The sequence below is a fragment of the Mesocricetus auratus genome, unplaced genomic scaffold, assembly GCF_017639785.1.
Source record: "Mesocricetus auratus isolate SY011 unplaced genomic scaffold, BCM_Maur_2.0 Super-Scaffold_100009, whole genome shotgun sequence".
NCBI lineage: Eukaryota > Metazoa > Chordata > Mammalia > Rodentia > Cricetidae > Mesocricetus > Mesocricetus auratus.
Window position 1 is genome coordinate 32,795,285 of NW_024429193.1, and position 8,362 is coordinate 32,803,646.

An 8,362-nucleotide genomic window follows, 5' to 3' on the forward strand; every position below is an offset into this window, starting at 1 on the left:
CAAGGAAAGACACAGGATCAGAGGACTGATTCCAGTTTGGCCAACAACTGCCTAAAGCAAGAAGATTTTTAATAAATAGCAACTCTTGGCCCAAGCATCATTGAATCACAACAATATTTGTTGTGGAATAAAATGATCTAAGTGTATCCTGGGGTAAGGTCAGGGAGCCCAGGAGAAATTATATTTACAATTATCCTGAGGTCTAAGTTTTCCCAGTGCTACTTCACAAAGGTGGTGAAATTTCATAAGGTATATTAATCAGGACAGGGTTTCCTTGGAAATTTCTGACCATGAGAGCAGCTTTAAATATAGAAAGTATGTTGTAGCCACAGTAGAAGGATGTACTTTGCTTCATTTCTAATTCATATTTTCCAAAATGTTATGGCTTCATGTCTGTTTTCTTTGGATTTAGACTTTAAAAGTCAAGCCATTTCGTATTTTGCAATTTGAAGTTCTAAATGTTCCAATTGAAAAAACTACATGGAAGCCAGAAGCTCAACATTATAGCAATAAATCTGATAATACCTTCTGTGTCAATCAGCATTTTCTGTTTCATCTGTTAGTAAATTCCCTTTCAGGTAGGACATCAACATCATTTGTTTTCTGTCTCTTCCATTGCTTTGGAAGCAGGCATCTCATTTGTGAGTTACTCCAGCTAATACTCTGATCATCATGGGAAATCTTCATTTTACTGAGTTTTAGTAACTCAGAACTGTCCAGCCAGTTTGAGTGTTTCACTCTAAATTACCATCACTCAGGAGGAATTCAGTAGCAGCTCAGTCTCTTTCATTTGACCTCAGCATAGTTGGATATGTGACTGCATATATGAATGTATATATGTGCATGTGTGTACATATATGTGTGTTTGTTTGTGTATGGTGTGTATATGTGTACATAAGTGTTTTGAATGTGTATATCTGTGTGTATGTTTACATGTGTGGTATTTGTGGTTTTATGTGTGTGTTGTTTGCATACATGTTTTTGTATGTTGTCTGTATATATTTTTGAGTGTGTTGTATATATATAGTGTTTGTATATATATGTATGTGTATATGCAAACATGTGAATATGTTTGTGGGTATATATGTGTTGCATGTATGTATGTATATGTTTTGTGTGTATAAATATACATGCGCTCAAATGTAAATATACACACATAAACAAAAATGCAAGCATACACATACAAACTATGCCCACATATCCTGCACACATCCATATACACACACTACATAAAAACATCAGACAATACAAATGAATATCTGCATGTATATGCATATGTATATATACCTGTGTGTATGTGAGCACATGATAGTGTTTGTATGCTTGTGTGGCTATATGTGTATGGCCTGTATGTATGTATCTGCTATATGTGTATGGTGATTGGGTGGGTATGTATTGCTTGCATGTTAAAATGTAGTGTGTAGTATTAGCAAGCAATGGTTTGTAGTTTCCTCATACTTGAGAGGTACTACAATTGAGAGGTTTAATGGGCAAATTAGGCCCACTGTTAAACTCTATCAGCAGCCTACAATAAAAAGCTCAGCACTGTATTTCTACCCCTAGGTAGGTGAGTGAGTGTGTGTGTGTGTGTGTGTGTGTATTCTCAAGGCATGTTTGCTGTGCTCTGAGTTATGCCTAACTCTTCCTCTTCTCAATGTATGGAGCATCACAATCAGATGGGGTAGGTACACTTTTTAAACTAAGTTTATGATTGACTGAGTGAATGGAATGTAGCAAATGAAAACTGAAAAATGGAGACAATGTGTGCTAAGATTTTGCACATGAGTCTATGAATGAAATTTGCTTGTTTCTGTATCCCGAAAATAGAATTAACTTATTTCATATGACAATGGGAAGAAACAAGGAAAGTGGATTTCTGTAGAACAGAGCACAGATTAATTTTCCATCTTAAAACCCATGTCATGTTACTCTACCAAATATTCATGAGTAAAATAACTTGGTCTGCATTTACTTTCATAATTTTAACTTTTTTATAAGCAACTTTATTATTTTGAAGTAATATTCTATTTAGAAAAGGAAGCCACAATTGGGTTCCTAAAACAATGAGGTCCTTACTATGATTTAGAAGATGAATGCTTTACACAAAGCAAAATAATTGTAAATATGCTTGAAATCAGCATATTTCCTTGAGAGATATTTTAACAAAATAAGATAAAAGAAATAGTTGGATGCTATAGAAAATAAACTCTATGCTGATATTATAGTAACACTGGTGATGCTCTGGGTGCTTGACATTTCAGCTATTTATATCAGTTAAGCTTGAGAGGACAGCTGCAATCAAATAAAAAGAAATAAGAAAGGGCATTTGGTGATCACGGAAGTAAAACAAACAATAAACATCATTCTGCTCCTTCAGTATTTTAGTTCCCATAGAGGGCAATATTGTATAAAAGATGGTGCACTGAGAATCTGCCAATTCATCTCTGTTGATCTGCCTTAAAGAACACTGCTGCTGCTATAAATTTGATGCTGCACTCCCTCAGACTCTGACTAATGTGCGAATGGCACAACAAAAACAGAGAGCAGACTCATCAAATGCAAAGAAAATTAATTTTCCATCCTACTTTCTGGTAGATTATTTGAGTGAATAGCCTCCAGTTTTACCTATAATTGGACTCAATCACTGAATCTGACAGCAGGCTGCACTCCATTCTATAGCTAGCTTACATTTCGACTTAAATATGTGTGCCAATGCAAATAATTTACTCTAGTAAAGTATTAATAAGCAATGCATTATTTAATATTTGGAAAATAAAAATGAAACTCAGATAACAAATGAAATAAACTATATATATATATACAAAAAAAATAAAGTTTGATCTTAACTCAAGTCTAGCACTTCAAATATAACCCTCACATAGGGGTGAACACAGGTGAAAACCTTCAAATTGGCATACACTCATTTACCTTTATAACTGTCTTATAACTTAAAAAACTTTTTCTTCATAGAATTATTTTTCTGTCCAGTGAATTTGGAGTAATTTACATTTTTTACGAATATATGGATGACGATGGATAGATGGACAAATCGCTTTGTAAGGTATCATTCAGATGTGATAATTTGGCTTTCTGATCATTTATAGAATTCAGTGCACATGATGATATGAACACATGGAGATGTAAGATGTATTGTAATGGTCTGTCTGTCTGCTAAGCACCAGACCCAGTTTCCCTCCAGAGAAACAAATGTGCTAAGCACTGCTTTAATGGGGTATCTTTTCCTACTTTACTGTGATAAGGTTGCATAGGGAGTATTTTCAATATATATATAAACAAAGCTTTAAATCAGATTTTTTAAAGTCATTTAGCCAAAACAAATAGAAAAATAAACCTTTTATTTAGGTTATTGATTTGTTTATAAAGGCTAAATCAAACTATAATAAATGGTTTCATTCGGCTTAAATCATGATAGTCTTAAAAATAAGCTCAATTATTTATCAAGTACAGCATCTCATTTCTAAATAATTAATATTACCCTAACCTGTCAAAGTAGCTATGGTAATCAAATATTTCTCTCTTGTATTTGCAATGGAACATTTAGAACAACATGGCTTATGTTCCCAGTTTAAGCTGCCACATGCCTTGGTGAGACTTACCATTCAAGCATGAACCATTATTCAGCCTATCCCTTCTATGCCCATGATTAGGATCATACAAAGTAAAGGCTGATGGGTAAACCTCATTTCAGCAGACACAGATATCAGTTGTCTGGTGTGTCTGAACATGCTAACTTCAGTAATATCTTCAATGCTCAGAATGATGAACACATTTATAATCCCAGCTTTCAATAGGATGAGACAGAACTATTCAGAGGCTAGTACTTGTCTGAAACACACACACACACACACACACACACACACACACACACACACACACACCCAAACATTAATATTCTATTGTCTGTAAATCATTTTTAAAAGATGTTCTCATGGAATATTTTGGTCATAACCTCTGTTAGAACCTCATGCATGCTTCTCATGAATTCCCTGGTATTGTTATATCTTCATCACTACATCAAGATCCAAGTAGTATATCTGAAATGAACAGTAAAAATATCCAAAGCTTGGTTTGTGAACTTTCTACTATGTCAAAGTGTTTCTGTGAATGAATCTCATCAGAAATTATTCTTAATTTCATATTCATCTATAAGCTTAATAACTGTTTAAAACAATATGTTCCATAATACAACCAGTAAACTATAGGTAAGATAGGATTTAAGCATCCAATCATTCTGCCTGACAAAATACCAATGATTTGCAATCATTCATATTCCAACACCTATCCCATAAATCTACTGTACATGAAAGATTGTCTACATCACATATTGACTAGATAACAGTAGGTAATATTAAGCTATGCTTTAGAGACTCTCAAAAGCACAAAGAATTAAAACTTTAATCACTAACATATACTAAGAAGATGAAGGAACACAGAGATTATTATTTTCTTTATATAGACTATGCAATTAATTATAAATTAGACAATTTTCTTTTGTTCCATAAAGACCAAAGTTATCTAGAAGGACTCAGCATCTATATCACTGTTTTTTGATATTTTGTTGATTCATTCACACATACACTCATGCAAATCTGAAATAAGATTTTCATATAATTATTCTTATTGTAGCTTAATACAGTGCATTTGATTTTTTAAATTCATCTGTATAATGCTGTTTTGAAATATTCACCTAAATCTAATAATGAGTCATGAAATACAATTTAACTCACAAGTATAGTTTCTTCATGCATCTATGTAACACTAAGCACATCAAATCATTTCTCAGTAAAACCTGTGCAACTTGGCCCTATTTTTTCTTTCAGTGGCACATTTTTATATCTTCTCACAATACCCTTACTATTTTTCAAACTGGCCATCAATAACCAATGTTATTCTTTGGAGAAAACAGAGGTAAAGAAGCAGGTAAAAATATCATATCATACAAACCTAGATAATTAAATAAATAAATAAGATTTCCTATAATAATGTAGGCCTGTTCATGGCAATACCAGAATAACTTACTCTGATAGTTTAACTTTGTTGTTGTGATAAAACCATGACTTAAAGCAGCTGCTTACTGGATTGCTTCCCCTAGCTTGTTCACCCTAGTTTTTTATGCAATGCAAGACCACCTGCCCAGAGGTGGAGAAGATGATGGTGGGATGGGACTTCCACATAAATCACTATAGCAATCATTAATCAAGTATATACCAACTGTGTAAGTTGTGCTCACTAAGTTCTAACATTTTATTATTTACAGAAGGCATGTTAAATTTCTTTCTTACCACAAATATTCTAGTTCTTTGTCATGTATCTTTGTTGAGCTTTATATCACTGTCCTTTTTCTTACCTCTGGATCTTGCTTATCTCATATGCAACTAGCAAACTTTTCATTCACCATCCTCATTTCCTTGGACCTGATGTGCTAAACCTCAAGCTTGCTTTTAAGACCTTAGTAAAGTAAATTGTTAAATTTTAACTAAATTATCCAAAAACGTTGAAGGAAAACTATTTTGTTAGTCATAAATATTTTACTTTAAACTTGTTTTTCAAACTTAAAAAAGACACATGGGAAAGAAACAAGTTAACACTCAACATTTGCCATAATTCTACCTCTGAACTGCATTTTCTATATGGTGTGGTACATTTAACATTCAGCTCCTTACATTCATTATATTCTTAGGGGCAGCAATGTCATCTCACTACTTTGATAAAGGTTCTTTTAACATTGTGAAACTGCTTAACACATTTTCTATTTAGTATACTATTATTGCCCACATTAATGTCACAATTGACATGTTAAGTTGCTGAGAGCTACATCAGTACTTAATAAGTCAACTCCCAAGTCTACATTTGTGGTGATATCTCTCTTATACAATTAAAGCCTGTATAGGGGGTCATTGGATGGAGCTTGCCACTGGCTAACCATAGAGGCCTGGAGGTCTGTACAGACAGGCAGGAGGTGACTTATCTGGGAAGACAAAGGATATAAGCAGGGACAAACAGGAAATTGCTCTCTTCTCTGCAGAGACACTTAGGAGGTAAGGTGTGCTGTGGATTTCTCCTTGTCTCTTATCTCCAAGAATTCCTCTCTATATCTGACTCCAACCTTTTATTATCTAGAACAACTAAGAATCCCTTTTACATACACTAAATTAAAATTCACAAATAAAGCAATAATTTTCCTCAATGGTATACTCAGATACTTTTTCAAAAGTATTTCCCTCCCCAAATAAATGTTTATAAGATACAGCAATTTCATCTTTTTATTTAATGGGACTCAGATTGTACTATCTTCCATTAAAATATATTTTATATACTCTGATAAGTTGTGTATAAATAATTCATAAAATACAGTGTCTAAAAAGAAAAATATCCTCAATATTAGACAATAGAAGAAGAAACATGTCAGAAAATTCTACTTTTCACAAGAGAAACTAAGTATGTTATTAAAGCTCAGGTAATACAATCCTTGAAAATATTTAGAATGTACTTGTTAGAACTTTTTTAAAAACAAGCAAATAAACACAATTTTATCTGCTGTTTCCTCTGCAAAGAGAGCATGTGAAATGAAACTAGACTGAGGATAGCCAAAGCAATGGAAAGGGAAATGTTGTATCATATTATCTATATAGTCCTGCTTTTTAAAGAGTATGATTTGGGAATTAGGACTTACCACATCAATCACATTAATTATTTACAAATAATTACTTTAAATTGTCAAAAAAAGTTGAAAATATGGATATTTTCAATATGAATTTATGCCAAGAAAATTCTAGATTGCATCAAATAAATTATGTTTCACGTAATTCTTTTTTTTTGGCTTTTTTTTTTTTTTTGGTTTTTTGAGACAGGGTTTCTCTGTATTGTTTTGGAGGCTATCGGTCCAGCCCAGCCTCGAACTCACAGAGATCCGCCTATCTCTGCCTCCCGAGTGCTGGGATTAAAGGCGTGCGCCACCACCGCCCGGCTGTTTCACGTAATTCTTGAAACACTATTGATTGTACAATTATAACATCTTAAACCAAATCACAGTGCAAGAGACTATCCTATTTCACTAGGATTCGGTAAATCTCACTGGACATGACAAATTTTTGAAGGAAACAAAAATAGTGTCCCATGTTAAAGCATCCCAAAATAACCTTATATAATGTGGTGTGGAGCCAGGTGTACCATAATAAAATTGGAGACTTAAGCTTGGAAGGTATTTTTAAAATAATTTCTTTTATTTTGAGATTACAATTTATTTTCATCTTTTTCACACTTCCCTCTAAGCCCTCCACTATACCTTTCCTTGCTCTTTTTCAAATTCATGGCCAGTTTTTCTCATTAATTGTTGTTAAATACACTTATGTTTACATAGCTAAATGCCTAAGTACAACCTTCACAGTCTGTGTAGTGTTTCTCATATGTATATTTTCAGTCTGTCTACTTGATATTAGATGACCACTTGGTGTGCTGTGTGCTGTGGAAGCATTTATGAGAAATTTAAAGAGCCATCAAATTCCCTATAAAACAACTGAAATGAAAGGAAATGTAAGTGTAACAAAATATATTCATTGCTAATTACCAATTTATCATGGCATGATTTTTCTGATTAAAATGTGGACAAATTAATTTTTATTGACACGTTCTTGAAATATAATTTTACTTTGCTAACACAAAAATATGAAGCCAAGAAAAAAATTAAAACCAAGTTGTTTCATTTAAAGTGAATAGATGTAATTATTAGTGACTCTTCTTTCTGATAAAATTAAATCTCTTTGATAAAATTAAAGAACCTTTGGGAAGGAAGTTTATAAGCAACTGGTTAATATACTTAAAAGCACACACCGTTGATTATTTAGATATTAGAACAGATCTCCAAGGAACATATATAGAACTGAGCACAAAAATCAATAACATGATAAATAATATAAGCAGATAAAGTGGTGACAACAGTAAGAGTAAGTGCCACCTTCAAACCCTGAGAAGTCAAAGTGTTAATACTTTGAACTGCATTTATGAGAATACGTTAGTATTTTTTAAACAAAATTCAGTCCAAGTTGGGATAAATCCTAGACAAACCTGATTGGAATTTGTAGTCAAGGTACTCTAAAGGAACAGAGCCCCAAATTCCCCAAATTAGTACACCTGTGTGTGTGTGTGTGTGTGTGTGTGTGTGTGTGTGTGTGTGTGTATGTATGTATATGTGGAATTTTATTAGACTAGTTTACTACACACAGAGTCCAACTATAGCTGTCATTATGCAGAGATGCCAAGAGCCTATTTATTGTTTAGTCTAGAGGGATGGGTACCTTACGCCCCACCCCCCCCAGTAAGGAACTGAAGACTCAGAGGATTC